The sequence below is a fragment of the Triticum aestivum genome, chromosome 1A (assembly GCF_018294505.1).
Source record: "Triticum aestivum cultivar Chinese Spring chromosome 1A, IWGSC CS RefSeq v2.1, whole genome shotgun sequence".
Taxonomy (NCBI): domain Eukaryota; kingdom Viridiplantae; phylum Streptophyta; class Magnoliopsida; order Poales; family Poaceae; genus Triticum; species Triticum aestivum.
The window spans coordinates 174,820,739-174,842,405 of record NC_057794.1 but is presented as its reverse complement, the minus strand read 5'-3'; positions in this window follow the sequence as shown (position 1 = coordinate 174,842,405).

The window sequence follows — 21,667 nt, the reverse complement described above, 5'->3', positions numbered from 1 at the left end:
GATGAGACCGTCAAGACAAGTTCCTTCAAATGCTTCACATGCGGAGGCCGAGCCCACAAGTCCTATGAGTGCACCAACAAACGGACCATGATCCTCAACGACGACGGCACTTACGACTCAATGAGTGAAGGAGAAATGGACGCCATCGAGCAAGTTGACATGTACCGGCAAGTGAATGATGAAGAAGAACAAGTCTTTTGTGATGAAGATTCAAGTCCCGCTCTTGTTGTCTCCAAGGTCTTGACTCTCCAACATCACCAAGAAGAAGACCAACGATGCCACGTCTTTCATACCAAGTCCGGCATCAATGGACGCGCTGTCAAGATCATCATCGATGGAGGGAGTTGTCATAATCTCACAAGTGAAGAACTTTGGTCCAAGCTCCAATTGCCCAAGTCGAAGCACCCACACCCATACAAAGTACAATGGCTTAGCGACTCCGGCACTATCCAAGTCGAGCATCGAGTAAAAGTCTCCTTCAAAATTGGCGCCTATGAAGACACTTTGGAGTGCGACGTCGTTCCAATGACCATGTGCCACCTTCTCCTTGGACAACCATGGCAATTCGATAGAGGTGTCATCCACAACGTCCGAACAAACCACTACATCTTCAAGATGAAAGGAAAGGAGTACGTACTTTGTCCCATGTCTCCAAGCCAAGTGATCGCCGACAAGCAAGCCACCCATTGTGGAGAAAATAGTGAGAGAGCAAGCCACCAAAAAGGGCGTGAGCGCCACAAGCCCAAATCGAGCGCCTCCACGATGAGCGAAAAGAAGAACTTAGTCCTATTTGCCACCAAAAGTGAGATAAGAGGTGTGTGTGAGAACCTATCTAGTCTCCTACACTACGTCCTTTTGTGCAAGGACAATGAACTACAAGCTAACACCTCTCACACTCTTCCTCTAGTGTTGTCTTCTCTTTTGTAGGAATTTCACGATGTTTTCCCCAACGAGCTACCTCCGGGACTACCTCCACTACGAGGCATCGAGCACCGCATCGACCTCATCCCCGGAGCACCGCTTCCGAACAAAGCTCCCTACCGCGTCAACCCCAAAGAAACCAAAGAAATACAAAGGCAAGTAAAGCATCTCATAGACGATGGATATGTGCGTGAAAGTTTAAGCCCTTGTGTCGTCCCGGTCATTCTTATGCCAAAACGAGACGGTAGCTTTCACATGTGCTCCAATTGTAGACCTATCAATGCTATCACCATTCGTTATAGGTATCCCATTCCACGCCTTGACGATTTTCTTGATGAACTTAGTGGTGCCACTATATTTTCAAAAAATGATCTTAAGAGTGGTTACTATCAAATCCGCATACAAGAGGGTGATGAATGGAAAACCACTTTCAAAACCAAGTTTGGGTCGTATGAGTGGTTAGTCATGCCTATGGGTCTATCGGAAGCACTAGGTACTTTTATGCGACTTATGAATCATGTCTTTCGCCCTTACATTGGTTTTTTTGTTGTGGTCTACTTCGATGATATCCTTGTTTTTAGCAAGTCTCTCAAAGAGCATGTCACCCATGTCCGCACCGTTTTACAAACTCTTCGAAAAGAGCGTCTCTATGCTAATATGGAGAAATGCCTTTTTGGCGTTGATAAGCTTGTTTTCTAGGGTTTGTTGTCTCTTCTAAGGGTGTTCATGTAGATGAGTCCAATATCAATGATATTAAGAGTTGGCCACAACCAACCAACTTGCAACAAGTGTGTAGCTTTCTTGGCCTTGCGGTTTTCCATCGTCGCTTTGTGCAAGATTTTAGCACCATTGCTTCGCCTTTGCATGCTTTGAGCAAGAAGAATGCGCCTTTTGTTTGGGGATCATCCCAAGATGTCGCTTTCAACGAGCTTAAGAATTTGCTTACTCATGCTCCCGTGCTTGCATCAGCCAACTTTGACAAACCTTTTGAGATTCATTGTGATGCTAGTGGTAATGGCATAGGAGGTGGTGGGAGCCTCTCCCAGTGTCACAGGTTTCAAAAAAATGGCATAGGAGGTGTGTTAATGCAAGAGAAGCGCCCCATAGCTTACTTTAGTGAGAAACTCTGCGGAGCGCAACTCAATTACCCCATCTATGACAAAGAGCTATATGCTTTAGTCCACGTTTTGCATGAATGGGAACACTATCTTTGCCCTCATGAATTCATCATTCATACCGATCATGAAAGGCTCAAGTACCTTAAGGGCCAAACCAAGTTGAACAAGTGTCATGCTAAATGGAGTGAATTTATTGAGTCTTTTCCTTATGTCATCAAGTACATTAAAGGTAAGGAAAACATTGTGGCGGATGCCCTTTCCCACATATGCATGCTTGTTACTCAACTTGAGTTGAATGTCATTGGCTTTGAGCACATAAAAGACTTGTATGAGCATGATCCTACTTTTTCTACTCCTTATGCCAAATGTTTGACGCATACATCTTGGGAACGATATTACATCAAAGATGGATATCTTATGAGAGCTAACAAGCTTTGCATCTCGAGTCTTCTCCTTGTTTGTTGCTTTTGCAGGAATCTCATGGAGGGGGCTTAATGGGACATTTTGGATGCGACAAGACTCTCGACATGCTCTCCAAGAACTACTATTGGCTCAAGATGTTTCGCGATGTCAACCGCTTAACCAACCGATGCTCTACATGTCACAAAGCTAAGTCCAAAGCTCAATCCCATGGCCTTTACATGCCTCTCCCAATTCCATGTCAACCATGGGAAGACATTAGCGTGGATTTCATACTTGGATTGCCTAGGACTAGAAATGGAAATGATTTGGTATTTGTCATTGTGGACCGTTTCTCTAAGATGGCACATTTTATTCCTTGCAACAAGATAGACGATGCTTCACATGTTGCTTATCTCTTTTGTAGGGAAATATTGCGTCTACATGGAGTGCCAAAGACGATCGTCTTGGACCGTGGCGTCAAGTTCCTTAGCTACTTTTGGAAGACCCTATGCGCCAAGCTCGAAATCAAGCTACTCGTCTCCACGGCTTACCATCCTCAAACCAATGGCCAAACGGAGGTGACCAACCGCATACTCTCCGTTCTACTTTGAGTACTCATCAAGAAGAACATCAAGGAGTGGGAGGAGTGTCTACCTATCGCCGAGTTTGCCTACAACCGCGCAAGAAACTCAAAAACCGGCAAGTCCCCCTTCGAGGTCGTCTACGGATTCAACCCTTTGTTCCAATTGGACATTCTCCCTCTACCACTCCAAGAGCGCATCAATTTGGACGCAAGCGCACGTATGACTCATCTCAAGAAGGTTCATTAGGATACATGACATACTATCGAGCGCCAAGTACAATGACTTGCAACCAAGCTCAACATCAACAAGCACCCCATGGTCTTCAACATTGGTGATTTCCTTTGGCTACACCTTCGCAAGGACCGCTTTCCCCAAGAACACAAGTCCAAACTTTGACCACGAGCGGACGGACCCTTCAAGCTCCTTGCACGCTACAACGACAACGCTTACAAGATCGACCTCCCCAGCGACAAGTACAACGTGAGCGATATCTTCAATGTCAAGGACCACTCGCCCTTCCATGGTGATGAAGAATTTGATCCAAGGACGGATCTTCCCCAAGGGAGGGGAGATGATGAGGAGCATCCCAAGGTCATCCCCATGGACCTACCTCCGTCCCCTACGACACCACTTGGACCAATGACAAGAGCCCGAGTGAAGGCTATTGAAGATAAGGTGAACTCTCTCCTCTCCGAACTTCCACTTTCTATGCATGAGACATGGCTACTACCTAAGTCTGAGTTGTTGTGCATGATTAGGTACCAAGAGGACCCTCCTGAAGATGCACATGAAGATGTACAAGTCCCCAAGTTCACGGATGAAGAGGAACGCCGAGAGAAGAAGAACGTAGCTCCAGGACTCGGACATCCGGCCCCAAGCCCGGACGTCCGGCCGCTGGAGACTTCGAACACAACAGCCTACCAGCCGCCGCGCATCTACATGCCCCGGACATCCGGCCCCAGCCCGGACATCTGGCGCGGCCTAGAAATCCGGCCTCGAGCCCGGATATCCAGATGCCACCTTCCCGAGAGCAACATGGCCAGCTTCACCAGCCCGGACATCCAGCCTCCACATCTCGGACATCTGGCCCTACGTGAAAGCTCGGACGTCCAACCCCGCGTGAAAGCCCGGACATCCGGACCGATGCCCGGACATCCGGCCTCCCCTGTCTGCGCATAGTGAAGGGCCGAGGCTCATGTACCCCTTCTACCCCCTAGACTATATATACTCCACCTCGTCCAACTTTCTAGGGTTAGCATTGGTTTAGCTCATATTTAGAGATAGAGCATTGCTCATCCACATCGGATCTACTCCACAAGAGAGACCGCGGCCTCTACAGAGAAGATCCCTTTGGATTCAAGACCTCCTTGTGGAGAAGAACATCAAGGCCTCCTCACGGAGAAGACCGGCTACCTTTGTATCGTCCGTTGTTGACTTTGGATCTTGTATCTTCCTTTGTGTTCATGGATCTAGCGCATGTGTGATCATACTTGTTGGTTTGAGTGTTCTCTTGTGTACCCCTTGTGATTTTCCCCTCGTTTCCCTCCTCGTGTCCTTTGTGTTCATCGCAAGATCCGCTCCTTTCGTTATAGATCAGCCGATTAGGGTCCCTACCCTACATCAAAGAAATTGAGATTGCAATATGGATATTGCGAATATAAGGGGAAAGCTTTATTGATCAAGGTGGGTTTATGTGATGCCTTTGTCTGGTCGTTGAACACAAACGAAGTATGCGAAGTTGCATCTATGGCAAACTTTAATCTAAACAAAACCCAAAGTCTAAACGATGCCCTAAGGGCTGTATATATGGAGGAAGAGGGGGGGGGGGGATTTCGTGGCCCTTGGAGGGGTCCGAAACCAACCCTAACTCTTGTTTCCCCACACATATGGACTCTAAAAACAGCCTATACATAAGTATTTCGAAAATACATGGGCCTGGCCCAATAATAAGGTGCCTCAACACCTAGAATAGCCTCTGGACGAAATTTATGAAGTGGCATCTTGTATATTTCGTCCAAGGCTTCATGCACTCCTTATGGTGGCTTCAAAGTCCTGAAATCATCACTTGCAACTCCGTTCTTGATCCCCTTGCGCATGCCATCATCTCCATGCTTCGTATTGCTCCAGTATTCATCCCTCTTATGCATGCGAGACCCTTCATTTGTAAGCAAAACAAATGTATCCAATTTAGGCAGCATCATATTCTCATGAACATTAGAATCATTACCAAGAAACAAAAGTGCCTCATAATTTAATTGGCATGCACGAGCTCTAGTAATTGGTCCAGTATGTATAGCAGCAGGGGCTGTGGGTGTAACCATGGTATTGGTGTCCTCATCAATACATCCAGGACCTCGGTAGCAAGGTTTGTTTCGCTTTAGTGGCACACCCATGGAGCAACGGCCAGGCGGAGATGGTGAATCCTGAAGTACTGTGAGGCCTGAGGACAAAGACTTTTGACAGGCTGCACAAGTGTTGAAGGCACTGGATGGATGAGTTGCCAGCGGTTCTTTGGTTGATCAAAACAACGCCAAATCGAGCCACCGGCCAGACACCCGTTGCCCTGGTATATGGGGCAGAAGCAGTTCTCCCAACAGAACTCACATATGGGTCACCTCGAGTGCTCGCTTATGACGAGCTTGAGGAAGAGCAGTTGCAGCCAGATGACGCGACGCTCCTTGAGGAAGATCGTCTTCGGGCGGTTGTGCAAGCTGCACGCTACCAGCAAGCCTTGCGCCACTACCATAGCAACAAGGTTCATGCCCGAAGTCTTGAGGAAGGAGACCTTGTTCTTCGGCGCGTTCAGTCGGCCAAGAATTCTAACAAGTCGACGCCAAAGTGGGAAACTAAGTTGGTATCCCAGTGAACAACTCCTGGAACATCGAACATATTCGTAAGTTTTACCCATAAGGCGCGGTTGCCGGGCCTCCCGGCAAACAACCTTTTGTACAAGCCTTGCTGACAAGGCATGTAACCCTTTGTACAGAGCCAGGCACAGACCCTGAGCATAAATAAATGAAGCACTGTCGCCCTAAGTTTTAGCATGCATGCTAGGTTAAGTCTCCCTCTTTGGTAGGGTTGATAGTGCTCAGCAGCAACTAACCCCTAGCATAGAGGTCGGGTGTGTGTCTTTCTGTCTTTTCCAGTCCTTTCTTTGGTTCGCAGGCTACACATGCTTTTCTGCCAAGCCATTTAAGGGCAGTGAGACGGATCGACATCCTCGACCCCAGCAAGCCATTGCCGGGGGCTGCGGATTCAGATAAGTCCTTTATCCCCTGTTATGCATTTCCGTATGGAACTGGGATGTATGAAGCCTCATTTATTCCTGGGCCACCGTGCTCCACCTTTCCTGTGTCCAAGAACTATTCTCTGGGACAGAACATGGTTGTAGTCGTGGTGACAAGGGAGCAAACGAAGGGCCTAATCTTACTTCACCCCTACTCCGCCGAGAGCGTGAATATGATCGTGCTATGAAGTGAGGGGACGACAAGGCCTGTTGCCAGGCGATAAGGTTTATCTTAGGAATAGCAAGGATTCACTCTTCGCATGGGCCTCGCTCACGCACAAAGAAACCGGCAAGCACCCTTTTTCATTAATATGTTCCAAACAGGAACATTTCATACGGAATGTAAACATGAGCAAGGGGATTACAAGGTTTAAATCTAACGAGTGCCCGCAGGCTTAAAAGCTGAAAAAGATAAGTGCCACGTGATCCCCGTTCTTGCTCTTTCCTCCCAGGTACGGCAGGTGAAGGAAAAAAGGAGGCGATGCGGAATGCGCCAATGGACAGCTTGACGAGGGAGGAGGGCGGCGCGGCGTCCTCCCGCTTAACGCTCTCGTCGTCGCTGTCACTGTCCTCCTCATCACTGCCGCTTGAGGAGGAGTCTTCATCATCGGAGGAGCTGTCCACTCAACACCTTCGGTGAGTTCCCAAGTCCCCATAGACCGTGACGGAGAGCAGGCCGTTCTACACTAATTTGAGGTGGAGAACGAGCCCATCCGATAGGCTGTGGGCACGAGCAAAGGTCTTCCATCCACGACGAAGATACATAATGTGAGGGGTGGGGAAGTCGACGTCGACCCGCATGCTGCCATTCCCACCGCCCCTCATGTGCAGCCTTAAAGCCTGTGGCGGGTCAAGCTCCATCTCCCAAGAGAACGGAGTAGGGAGACGAAGATGGCGGTGCACTGGCCTGTGCATCCTGATGATGAACTCGCGGGGCAGGTCTCCGACGTGTCCCTCCATTGGGGGAGCGGCCGCTGGCGGAGGCGAAGCCGATGCGCCGCCCCGCCCTCCTCTTCCCCGAGCGCCACAGTGGCCTCGGCCTCGCCCCCTCCCTCTTCCTCTCACGGCTGGCTCCGCCACCACGAGCACTTTGCAAGGAGGGGCATGCTATCGAGCAGAGACCCTCATCGTCGGCATAGTGCCGGCACGCCCTCTTGCCATAGCAAAAGGAAGGAAGGAGCCGAGGTGGAAGGAGATGAATGATGAAGGATTAAGGGGTGCCATCCCCCTCCCGTTCTTATAGAGGGGCGTGGCCGGGGCTCGGCCGCCCCACTTAACCAAACCGGCCGCCAGGGGCATAGGGAATCGAGACCGACCCGCTTCTCCAATCAATGACGACCCAGTTTCCCACCCTGCCATTTAAGGCCCATGCCCCTCGCGTCCACCGCCTACCATTTTCGACGCATGGGGGACACATGGTGAGCAAGCCAAAATCGAGAAGACAAGTGAAGCGACTGTTTTCCTTCTCGTGATCCTGGGGCATGGGCGCCTAGAAGGCCGCAACTCGAGTCCACTTAGTAAATGAACAAGCCCCTGTGTTTTCCTCTTTTTATGGGGAAGGCGCGAGCTGCCCCTTTACCACGATGTGACGCATGCGTGTAACAACCGCCCCACGCACGACCCCCATGTCACGCATTCAACGCGGGTCGTGGGGAAGCGCAACGAGCGAGGGAGTTACTGCGGTAAAAACTCTACGGCGCGCGCACCCGCGCACCGTTCTGGGCCTGGTCCATTAGCGCCCCGCGCTTATATGTGGCCCAGGCCCGGGGGCTCCTGTCGGTGTACAAAAGTAGGGGTCCCTTTTTGTACCCCTTTACTTGTGTGCGGGCAGTCGCAGTCCCACGCCCGTGGCCATGCTTGGCGGAGAAGAGGAAGCAAAGGCCCAAGACTACCAGAGCAATGCCAAGCCAGAAACACGAAGAGCAGGAGGGCGAGGTGAACTCCCCCGGCAAGGCCCTTGCCGGGGCGACCTTCGCAGCCCCAGCAAGAACCTTGCCGGGGTGACTTGCCCCACACCAACCAGGCCGCCACCCTTGAGCCTAAGAGTTTCAACGCCCTCAACCACATCGGGAACAAGGCCTGGGTGGATCCTCCATTGTGGCATGTAGACCATTGTGAAGACCAAGAACATACAAGACTAGATGAGAATCAAAACACGAAGATCCTCGGCAAGATCCTTGCCGAGGATACCCACGAGAGCCCCCCGGCAAGACACTTGCCTGGGATGCCCATGACGCCGCGGCAAGACCCTTGCCGAAGACATCCATGGGGCCGCAGCCAGGCCCACACCTGCCAAGACTCCCTCGCTGTTCCCACAGAGCTGCCAGCCCACCAACTAGGCGAGCACCTGTGTGGCGACATGCGGCCTCCAGGCCAACTCAGCAAGCACCTGCGTGGTGGCATGCAGATCTTCGTGAAGAACCTGCCACCGCACCAACTCAGCAGCCATCCAGCCAGCGTGGCACTACACGCCTCGTCAGTTCGGACTCGCGTTGAAGCCAGGGGAGGCAGTGACAGCTGGGACGAGCTTCCTTGTTGTCCCCGATAAAGCAAGAAGGGCATGTCGGTAGCGCATTAAATGCATTTGTCCTACGGTGCCAGGAGATAGACTCAACTACTGTACAACTTTCCACCTCCTGTGTGCCACTGTGGCAGCCCCTTTTTACTATAAAAGGACGCCCGCGGCGTACTGAGAGAGGATTCAGACTTTTTGGACCCTACATGCTCTGTAGCCAGTCCAAGAACACCAGATAAACACAAACCAGTAGGAGTAGGGTATGACGCATCACTTGTGGCCCGAACCTGGATAATCCCCCCCCCCCATGTTGATCCCTCAAACTTGCTCTTTCCACAACCCCGCGCTCGCCAATCGTAGCAAAAGGGATTCTTCGTGATCCCATAGGTTTCGTTTCCCCCGACATCTTTGGCGCGCCAGGTAGGGGGCGCAAGCTGTGAAAATCCGGTTTGGAGGTCAGCACACCGACTTCATCATCACCATGTCCCCTTAGAGAAAGGGGATCATAGCGATCGGCTCGTCCGAGGCCGGCCCGTCCGCGCCAACATGAGCAGGCGGCCGGGTGGCCATGTATGGGGCCGGAGACGTGGCCCACGAGCATCCACGACATTCTGGTGGTTGGAGCTAGGCAAGCGGCATCGTCCGAATCCAGGACGACGAGCCACACGCCGCTCGGTCCGGGGGCGGGGCCGTGCTGCCAACGGGCGTCGCGATAGCCTCTGTGGCACCCCAACTGGCACCTGTGCCGCGCCCTTCCTAGGCCGTGCGCGATGAGCTACACCGCGATGCCGGAGCCCCCGGGCACCGCCGCGGAAAGAGCCATGTGCGCCACTAGCAGGACGAACCAGGCCAGCATGCGCGCTCACACGCCGGTGCAGGCGGCATGCGACCGCGAGACCATGACATAGCCCCTTCTAACCCGGTTAGAAGTTGGAGCGCGTCATCGTCTATGCAGATTTTGGCGCCGCCTACGCCAGCAGAAGCGCTGGCGCACGTGCAGCTGCTCCTCAACTTCCCTCCTACCGCGGAGAACCTCGACGAGTGGAGGGCCACCATCCAAAGCCTTGTCGGCTTCGCCAACAAAGACGAGCCGCTCCCAACGGGACCCTAACACCGACGTCCAGACGAGCCGGTGCGTGCCGGAGGTGGGGGGGCCAGAGACGCTGCGACCATGGTGCACTCTCCCCCCGCGGCCACGACAATAGCCACTAGCCTGTCGAGCCTATGTTCGTGACAACGTTTCCATAGCGTCGTCCGACCCACGAACCCGCCGTGACCAATGTCAAGTACTTCGGGAACAGGCCCAGGAAGACGCTCGAACTACCATTGAACGATGATGGGAGACGCGCCATCAGTCAAATCGGCATGCGTGGCCTACTATGGACCACCTGGCGCTGGGAGGCCTTGGCGACATGCCTTACGAGGTGGGTTGTCCAGCCTTTACCCAAGAGTCGCGACAGTTCCAGCGGCCCTCCCACCGCACATTCAAGCCCGATGTTGGCGAGAAGTACAATGGCAAAACCCACCCGTCGAAGTTCCTCGGCATCCAGACTGTCGCGATGCAAGTTGCTAGAGCTCGCAACGACAAGGTGCTTGCCAATTACTTCCCGTTGGCACTCAAACCCCACATCATGTCATGGTTGATGCACTTGCCAGTGGATTCCGTTTGTCTTGGTCGGATTTTTGCCATGAGTTTGTTGGCACCTTCACTAGAGGCCACCAAGCTCATGGCCAGGCAAGCGATTTGCATATCATCCCCCAAAAAGAAGGTGAAAACCTGCGCAAGTACATACAGAGGTTCAGCCAGGTGCAGTACAACATCCCAGATGTTCATCCCGCCGCTGTCATCAGCGCATTCCATCAGAATGTGCGCAACCGCAAGATGCATGAAGTGTTGGCGATGAATAAGGTCAAGTATGTGGCCGAACTTTATGTTCTGGCCAATAGATGTGCTCGAGCTGAAGAGGTGAGGAAGTACCCCGGCGAAGACCCTGGTGGGGAAACCGACTCCAGAAACGGAGACACCGCCGCCCCGACGAAGAAGGATCGGCGCCGCAACAGGAAACATAAGGGCAAGACTGTGCTTGCCGTTGAGGGATCCGACAAGCCCGGCGCCGCCAAAAAGGCCAAAGTTAACGAACCAGGCAAGGAGGTTACTGGGTGTGCTGCCTGTTTGGCCCTGGTGGCCACCGGCAAGCCAGGAGGCTCCCACAAGCAGTACTACAAGATCCACCGCACCAAGGGCCATGACCTCCGGAACTGCCGATAGGTTGAGCTACTGGCAGAAAAGCAGAAGGCTGAATATGAAAGGTGAGACAAGGAGAAGGGACAGGATGGTGCCGAGGGGTCCGGCAAGAAGCATGGCGGCCAAGGGGGTGGCCGCGGCAAAGATGACCAACAAGAGAGGCCCGCTCGTGCCGCGACAGGAAAGAGGAAGATGGTGATCACGACGATGATGACGAGTCCGGCGAGCATGAGTTCCAGAAGGCTATAGAGGCCATGTGCGTCAACGGTGGTGCCTCATTGCACACCTCACATCGCCAGCTGAAGCAGTGGGCGCATGAGGTCACTGCGGAGGAGCCATCGTTCGATGCCCAGAACCCACTGAAGTGGTCCCACACGCCCATCGTTTTTGACATCGAGGATCACCCTGATCACACAACTGCGGTCGGGTGCTTCACCAACAATACGCAACCTCAAGGTGACCAAAGTGCTGGTTGACGGTGGGGCCGGACTGAATTTGATCTTGCCCGCTGTGATCAAGAAGCTACAGATTCCTGATGGAGATCTCGAGGAGACGGGCACGTTCCAAGGAGTCAACCTGGGGAGGAGTCAGTCGAAAGGTAAAATCACACTGCCTGTCACATTCGGGGGCGAGCTGAACTACAGGATGGAGAAGATCATTTTTATGTTGCCGAGATCCCCCTGCCGTACAACGGGATCCTTAGCCGCCCAGCGCTGGCCAAGTTCATGGTAGCGTCACACTACGCCTACAACACATTGAAGATGCCGGGGCCACTGACCATCATCGTCGTCCCCTCTGACAAGAAAGACGCGCTCATCTGCGCCGACCAACCTACCTAGAGGTGGTTGTAGCAACTGCCGCCAGGGCACTCGCTCCGCCACTGAAGCCCCGGGAAGGAAGAAGGCCGGCAGGACCTCTTGCACCCACTCCGGCAAGCGCACCTATTCGGAGTGCTGTGCTCCCTGATGTAGGGTAGGAACCCTAGGGGGCGATCTTTCACGAAAGGAGCAGATCCCGTGAAGAACACGAGAAACACGAGGGGGAAAACGAAGGAAATCATGAGAGGAAACATGAGAGTCTCACTAAAACCAACAAGAAATAGTCACACATATGCTAGATGCTCGAGTACATAAGAGATCACATGATCCATGGTCAACAAAGGACGATACAAAGGTAGCCGGTTCTTCTCCGTGAGGAGGTCTTGATGGGGCCACCAAAAACGGGGGTCTTGAATCCAAAGGGACCTTCTCCGAAGAGGGCCTGCGGTCTCTCTCATGGAGTAGATCCAATGTGGATGAGCAAAGCTCTATCTCTAATGAGCTATTCCTTTGCTAACACTAAAACATAGGTAGGAGAAGAGTATATATAGTCTAGGTGGGCGAAGGGGTACACGGGCCTCGGGCCCTTACACTGTGCGCAGACAGGGGAGGCCGGACATCCAGGCGTCAGGCCAGATCTCCGGGCGTTCGCGGAAGGGTAGATGTCCGGGTTGGAGGGGCCGGATGTCTGGGCTGGCGGGGGTTCTCTTTTGTCCTCTATTGCATCCTGTCCGGATATCCGGGCGTTGGTGCCAGATTTCCTGGCTGGGCCAAATGTCCGGGCTGGGGCCGGATGTCCGGGCCCTATAGATGTCCAGCGGCTGGAAGGCTGCTGTAGCTGATGTCTCCAGCGGCCGGATGTCCGGGCTCGGGGCCAGATGTCCGGGCCCTAGAGATGCCTTCTTCTCCTTTCGGTGTTCCTCTTCATCTGTGGACTTGGCGGCTTCTCCATCTTCATGTGCATCTTCGGGAGGGTCCTCTTGGTACCTAATCATGCACAACATCTTGGACTTAGGTAGTATCCATGTCTCGAGAGGATCATATGTAATATCATTAAGGATAGATGTCACCTTGGTCTCGAGAGCTCTAGCTCTAGCTCGAGTCATGGGTCCTCTTGGCACTTCGTGAGATGATGGTAGGTCCATGGGGATGACCGTAGGATGCTCCACATCATCTCCCCTCCCTTGAGGAAGATCCGACCTCAGATCGAAATCCTCATCACCATGGTAGGGCGAGAGATCCTCGACATTGAAGATGTCGCTCACGGAGTACTTGTCGCGCGGGAGGTCGATCTTGTAGGCGTTGTTGTTGTAGCGTTCAAGCACCTTGAAGGGTCCGTCCGCTCGTGGTCGAAGTTTGGACTTGTGTTCGTGGGAGAAGCGGTCCTTGCAAAGGTGTAGCCACACAAGATCTCCAATGTTGAATACCATGGGGTGCTTGTTGATGTTGCGCTTGGTCGCAAGTCGTTGTACTTGGCGCTCGATGGTTTGCCTTGTATCTTCATGCACCTTCTTGAGATGGTTCACACGTGCACTTGCGTCCATATTGATGCGCTCTTGTATTGGTAGCGGGAGAATGTCCAAAGGGGTCAATGGGTTGAATCCTTAGACGACCTCGAAGGGGGACTTGCCGATAGTTGAGTGTCGTGCGCGGTTGTAGGCGAACTCGGCGATAGGTAGACACTCCTCCCACTCCTTGATGTTTTTCTTGACTAGCACTCGAACTAGAGCGGAGAGTGTGCGGTTGGTCACCTCCGTTTGGCCGTCGGTTTGAGGATGGTAAGCTGCGGAGAAGAGTAGCTTCATTCCGAGCTTGGCGCATAGGGTCTTCCAGAAGTAGCTTAGGAAATTGACGTCGCAGTCCGAGACAATCGTCTTTGTCACTCCATGTAGACGCAATATGCACCTCCAAAATAGATTCGCAACATGTGAAGCATCGTCTATCTTGTTGCAAGGAATGAAATTTTCCATCTTAGAGAAACGGTCCACAAAAACAAATACTGAATCCTTTCCATTTCTAGTTCTAGGCAAACCAAGTACAAAATCCATGCTAATATATTCCCATGGTTGATATGGAATTGGGAGAGGCATGTAAAGGCCATTTGATTGAGCTTTAGACTTAGCTTTGCGACATGTAGAGCATCGGTTGGTGAAGCGGTTGACGTCGCGAAACATCTTAGACCAATAATAGTTCTTGGAGAGCGTAGCAAAAGTCTTGTCACGTCCAAAATGTCCATTAGTCCTCCTTCATGAGATTCCTACAAAAGCAATAAACGAAGAGAAGACTTGGGGATGCAAAGTTTGTTAGCTCTCATAAGATATCCATCTTTGATGTAATAGCGTTCCCAAGATGTATGCGTCAAACACTTGTCATAAGGAGTAGAAAAAGTTGGATCATGCCCATACAAATCTTTTATGTGCTCAAAGCCAATGACATCCAATTCAAGTTGAGTAACAAGCATGCATATGTGGGAAAGAGCGTCTGCCACAACATTTTCCTTACCTTTGATGTACTTGATGACATAAGGAAAAGACTCAATGAATTCACTCCAGCTAGCATGACGCTCGTTCAACTTGGTTTGACCCTTAAGGTATTTAAGCGTTTCATGATCGGTATGAATGATAAATTCATGAGGGCGAAGATAGTGTTACCATTCATGCAAAACTCGCACTAAAGCATATAACTCTTTGTCATGGATGTGGTAATTGAGTTGCGCTCCGGAATGTTTCTCACTAAAGTAAGCTATGGGGCGCTTCTCTTGCGTTAACACACCTCCTATGCCATTACCACTAGCATCACAATGAATCTCAAAGGGTTTGTCAAAGTTGGGTAATGCAAGCACTGGAGCATGAGTAAGCAAATTCTTAAGCTCATTGAAAGCGGTGTCTTCGGATGGTCCCCAAACAAAAGGCGCATTTTTCTTGCTCAAATCATGCAAAGGTGAAGCAATAATGCTAAAGTCCTTCACAAATCTACGGTAGAAATCGGCTAGACCAAGGAAGCTATGCACTTGATGCAAGTTGGTTGGTTGTGGCCAAGTTTTAATAGCATTGATCTTGGAGTCATCAACATAAACACCCTTAGAGGAAATGACAAAACCCAACAAAATGAGCTTATCAACGCCAAAAAGGCACTTTTCCATGTTGGCGTAGAGACGCTCTTTTCGAAGAGTTTACAAAATGGTTCGGGCATGGGTGACATGATCTTTAAGAGATTTTCTATAAACAAGGATATCATCGGAGTAGACCACAACAAACTCACCAATGTAAGGGCGAAAGACATGATTCATAAGACGCATAAAAGTACCCGGTGCTTCCAATAGACCCATAGGCATGACTAACCACTCATACAAACCAAACTTTGTTTTGAAAGCGGTTTTCCATTCATCACCCTCTTGTATGTGGATTTGATAGTAACCACTTTTAAAATCAATTTTAGAAAATATAGTGGCACCACTAAGTTCATCAAACATATCATCAAGGTGTGAAATGGGATACCTATAGCGAACGGTGATAGCATTGATAGATCTACATCGGAGCACATGCGAAAGATACCGTCTCGTTTTGGCACAAGAATGACCGAAACAGCACAAGGACTCAAACTTTCATGCACATCTCCATGGTCTATGAGATGCTTTACTTGCCTTTGTATTTCTTTGGTTTCGTCAGGGTTGACTCGGTAGGGAGCTTTGTTCGAAAGAGGTGCTCCGGGGATGAGGTCGATGCGGTGCTCGATGCCTCTTAGTGGAGGTAGTCCCGAAGGTATCTCGTCGGGGAAAACATCTTGGAATTCCTGCAAAAGATAAGACAACACTAAAGGTAGAGCTTTTGGTGCGTCGTCCTTGCACAAAAGGACATAGTGTAGGACACTAGATGGGTTTTCACACACTCCTCTTATCTAACTTTTGGTGGCAAATAGAACTAAGTTCTTCTTGTCGCTCATTGTGGAGACACTCAATTTGGGCTTGTGGTGCTCACTCTCTTTTTGGTGGTTCGCTTTCTCACTATTCTCTCTACGATGGTGGCTTGCTTGTCGACGATCACTTGGCTTGGAGACATAGGGCGAAGTACATATTCCTTTCCTTTCATCTTAAAGATGTAGTGGTTCGTTCGGCCGTTGTGGATGACACCTCTATCAAATTGCCACGCGCGTCCAAGAACAAGGTGGCAAACGGTCATTAGAACGACATAACACTCCAAAGTGTCTTCGTAGGCGCCAATTTTGAAGGAGACTTGTACTGGATGCTCGACTTGGATAGTGCCGGAGTCGCTAAGCCATTGAACTTTGTAGAGATGTGGGTGCTTCGTCTTGGTAAATTGGAGCTTGGAGCAAAGTTCTTCACTTGCGAGGTTATGACAACTCCCTCCATCGATGATGACCTTGATGGACCTTGAATTGATCCCGGCATTGGTATGGAATATGTGGCATCTTTGGTCTACTTCTTGGTGACGTTGAAAAGTCAAGACCTTGGAGACAACTAGAGCGGGACTTGAATCTTCATCGCAAAAGACTTGTTCCTCTTCATCGTTCACTTACCGGTGCATGGTGACTTGCTCAAGTGCTTCTGTTTCTCCTTCGCTCATGGACTCATATGTACCATCATCGTTGAGAATCATGGTTCGCTTGTTGGTACACTCAAAGGACTTGTGGCCTTGGCCTCCGCATGTGAAGCATTTGAAGGAAATTGTCTTGATGGTCTCATTGGTTGGGGTAGATGATGATGAAGCTCTCAGCTTGAAGATGCTTGTAGTAGGAGGATGACTTGGAGTTGTCGAAGTTTTCATATAACTCGACTTGTCGATGTTGCTTGTAGAAGTCTTGGTTGAGGTAGACGGTGTTGGAGTCGTTGAAGCTTGGGTTTTGGAGAAGCCGTATGATTTGGATGAGAACTTGGCATAATTGAAGTCTTCTTGCACTTGGCGTTCCACTTTTGTAGCTTTATGCACTAGCTCGATGAGGTTCGAGTATGGTTGGAAGTCGGCAATCTTCTTGATGGAATGATTGAGTCCATTCAAGAAACGTGCCATAGTTTGCTCATCATCTTCCGTGACATTCGCTTGTATCATTTCAATATCCATTTCCTTGTAGTACTCTTCAACGCTCTTGGTTCCTTGCTTGACTAGTTGGAGTTTCTTGAAGAGGTCGCGGTTGTAGTAGGTAGGCACAAAGCGTGCTCCCATGACATCCTTCATTTGCGCCCAAGTAGTGATGGGTGGTTCACCTCTTGCCTCACGACGCTTAATCACTTGTTCCCACCAAATGAGGACATAGTCTTGGAACTCAAGGGTTGCCATCGCGATATTCTTCTCTTCTTCATAGTTGTGCAAATAGAATATTTTGTCGACCATCAATGCCCGTGAAAGGTACTCTTCGGGATCATTTCTTCCATTGAACTTGGGCATGGTGAACTTTAGCTTGCCGTAGCATTGCTCTTCATTGTGTTGGGGTCGAGGATGATGACACCCATGTTGTTGAGGATTTTCAAACTCGTGTTGCTCTTGGCGAGGAGGGTTGTCGACCTCATGTTGCTCTTGTCGTGGAGGATTCCCATTGTCTTCATGCTCTTTGTGAACTTAAGGTTCTTGAGGAGCTTGTGGAGGGGCTTGTCGAGCTCGAGGAAGAACTTGAGGAACTTGACGATACGCATGTGATTGGTAAATCCTCTCTTGAACTTCTTCGTGAAGTGCTTCTTCTTGTTCACGAGCTTGTCGGCCTCGGTTGGCTATGGCTCGACTTGAATCTCAGAGGGCTTGTTGCGCCTCAAGTGCTTGAGCATCTCACAGTTGTTGCTCTTGACATTGTGCCTCGGCATATTGTGCTTCTTGGTGTAGATGCGCTTGCTCTTCCTCTTCGTGTTGGCGTTGTCGTTGCCGTTCTCGTGCTTGCACAAAGGTAGCTTGGTTTTGACGATGGCATTGTTCTTGCGAGTTGTTCTCACATAGAGGATTGAGGCTTGCTTGATGATCGTTGCACGTGGCACGTCGAAGAATGTTTGATGTCGGTGTACTTGAGCCGGAGAGAGTGAAGTTGGAGTGTCGACTTGAGCAGCTCTGTGTTGATGGGGATGAAGTGGAAGAAGAGCGGTTGAGCAACAAATCATGGATCTCGTCCATCCTTGCATCATTCTTTTGCTTGTGATCGTCGAGCTTGTGGTCGAAGTAGTCTCTTGTACGTTGCTCAGAGAGTCGCAAGTCGGTGGCAAGGTTGTCGATGCGTTCACTCATTGCTTGTTGCTCTTGATGCAAAGCACGCTGTGCACCGAAGAGGTGGCTCTTTGTGACATAGGAGTTCATGTCGTCATCTTGCCCGATGAAGAGTGGGTTGGTAGAAGTACCTGGCCAATCCATCATTCCAAGGAAAATATGTGAGTGGTAGAAAGAGAAGAACGTATACCAAATGTACCTTGACCAAAGTTGAAGGTGGATAAATGATCACTCCAATGTGGAACAAGGAAATAGCACAATTGGTACCAATTCTTGTCGGTTTCTCAAACCTACACAAGTAAAAGCTTATGGTGGAGCTTGGTTAGGACGGTGGCACAAAATTTGATGCAATTGTTAGTGAGCTTCAATAATGTTGGAAAAGATTTACAAGTTTGCAATATAACAAGTAGACCAAGCAATATAAGGTACATGGAAACACACACGCAAAGAGATAAGTGGGGTCGTGCAACCAAGGATGAGCCAAAATGTGGAATCCACAAAAATGCTCTTGTTGCAAAACACTAGAGAGACGCTAGCACGATTGCATAATAGGCGGATACGAAGAATTGTGCACAACCTACTAAGCAAAAATGCAACGACTTCTATCCCAAGTAAGCTCTATGTATGGTGTTTCGATGATATGATCCAAGATGATCTAGTACGACAATCTTAATGTTCTATGATGCTATGGTTCTTGCTTAAAAGCTCTTTGCTTATATTTCCCTTTTGCTCAAAAGCTTGTTTGGCTCTTAGTTGTTTGAGCTCTTTTCTCATGCAATGCTTCACGAACCAAGATAGCAAATGTGTATGCGATGACAACCTTGTGGCACAAGAGATGATACCAAGAGATGAACCAATCATATGTATGTATGCTATGGGAAGTATGATCACTAATGTGCACAAGTCAGGTTGCCGGCAATACTCAAAGGCTAGTCTCGATGGGTAAGCGACGCAAAAGAGTAAGGCTATGATGGCTATCAATGTAATGGCAAGAATGATGTAGCACTATACAAAGATGAGTTTACCGCTTCTTTCTCACGGTATGGTGTCAAAATGGTAGCACGAATACCAAGCTGATATACCTAGATGGTCATTGTTGGTGGTATGCGGAAGTGTATGTTGGCACCAGAACAAAATTTGGCGAAATATGGATGGAAAACGGGGCGGTGGATGGAGATGTTGCTGCCAGGGGCCGGATGTCCAGGCTTGATGGCCGGATGTCCGGGGTGCCGGATGTCCAGGTTGTCGGGCCGGATGTCTAGGCTCTGGATCAGTGGACGAATTCGAAGATCGTCACCTGGAGAGGTCAAATCCGGGCAAAATTCAGAGAAATTTGTGGATGGAAATTGGGAAAAGTGGATGGAAAGCTAGATCTACCTGCAACACACGAAATCCGCGAGTCAAATCCAAGAAAACATCATCACACCAACAAATCACAAAAAAGGGGCTGTTTTTCTGGGGAAATTTCGAATTAGGGACAAAATCAACAAAAACAAGGCTAGAAACACAATGGGGAGGCTCCGAAATCGTGATCAACGTGGCTCTCATACCAAGATGATGTAGGGTAGGAACCCTAGGGGCCAATCTTTCACAAAAGGAGCGGATCCCGCGAAGAACACGAGGAACACGAGGGGGAAAACGAAGTAAATTACGAGAGGAAGCACGAGAGAATCACTAAAACCAACAAGAAATAGTCACACATATGCTAGATCCTCGAGTACATAAGAGATCACATATCCACGGTCAACAAAGGACGATACAAAGGTAGCCGGTTCTTCTCCGTGAGGAGGTCTTGATGGGGCCGCCCAAAAGGGGGTGTCTTGAATCCAAAGGGATCTTCTCCAAAGAGGGGCCACGGTCTCTCTCGTGGAGTAGATCCGATGTGGATGAGAAAAGCTCTATCTCTAATGAGTTATTCCTTTGCTAACTCTAAAATGTAGGTAGGAGAAGAGTATATATAGTCTAGGTGGGCGAAGGGGTACACGAGCCTCGGGCCCTTACACTGTGCGCAGACAGGGGAGGCCGGACGTCCGGGCGTTGGGTCGGATGTCCTGGCATTCGCGGAAGGCCGGATGTCTGGGTTGGAGGGGCCGGATGTCCGGGCTAGCGGGGGTTCTCTTCTGTACTCTGTTGCAGTTTGTCCGGATATCCGGGCATTGGGGCTGGATTTCCGGGCCGGGCTGAATGTCCGGGGCCTCTAGATGTCCTGTTGTAGCTGATGTCTCCAGCGGCCGGATGTCCAAGCTCGGGGCCAGATGTCCGGGCCCTAGAGATGCCTTCTTCTCCTTTCAGCGTTCCTCTTCATCCATGGACTTAGCGGCTTGTCCGTCTTCACGTGCATCTTCGGGAGGGTCCTCTTGGTTCCTAATCATGCACAACATCTCGAACTTAGGTAGTAGCCATCTTTCGAGAGGATCATATGTAATATCACTAAGGAGAGAAGTCACCTCGGTCTCGAGAGCTCTAGCTCTAGCTCGCGTCATGGGTCCTCTTGGCACTTCGTCAGACGATGGTAGGTCCGTGGGGATGACCATAAGATGCTCCGCATCACTCCCGTTGAGGATGTGCCGGAGAGCTCCACCGGCAAGAGCAAGAAGTCCAAGGCTGCACCACCAGAAACCAAGAGGGTGTCCGTCAAGGAGGACGGCGCAGGCGGGGCTTTCACTATAAGCTCCACCCTCGACAGCAAATAGGAAAGTGTGCTCGTCTCCTTCTTGCGGATGAATGTCGATGTATTTGTATGGAAAGTATCTGACATCTCCGGCATTCCCAGGGAGGTGATTGAGCACCATCTTGTTGTTTGTCCTCACACGCGTCCCATCAAGCAGAAGGTTGGGAAGCAAGCTTTGGAGTGACAAGAGTTCATCATTGAAGAGATCAGGAAGTTGCAGGCGGCAGGCCTGGTAAGAGGAGTACTCCACCCCACGTGCTTGGCCAATCCGGTGGTGCTGCGTAAGGTGAATGGGAAGTGGAGGCTGTGTATTGATTACACAGACATCAATGAAGCCTATCCAAAGGATCCTTTCCCTCTGCCACGCATCAACCAGATTGTAGACTCCACTGCCGGGTGTGACCTGCTATCATTCCTTGATGCCTATTCAGGATACCACCAGATCTTCATGATAAAGGAAGACGAAGAGAAGACCCGCGTTCATCACCCCATGTCGTACATACTGTTTTGTACGAATGACTTTCGGGTTGAAGAGCGTTGGTTCAACATTTGCCTGAGCGGTCCAGATTGGTTTTGAGCCCCAGCTACATAGAAATATGGAAGCTTATATGGATGACATAGTGGTCAAAACCAAGGACAGGGCCACGCTCGTGCAAGATTTAGAAGAAACATTCACAAATCTGTGCAAGATCAACCTCAAGCTCAACCCAGAGAAGTGCATGTTCGGCGTCCCCTCCGGCAAACTTCTTGGGTTCTTCGTGTTTTAATGCGGAATCGAAGCAAATCCCAACAAGATCAAGGCGATCGACCAGATTGAGGCACCGAAACGGGTCAAAGACGTCTGTAGGCTTGCCGGGTGCGTTGCTGCCCTGAGTAGGTTCATCACCAAATCTGCTGAGCGCGC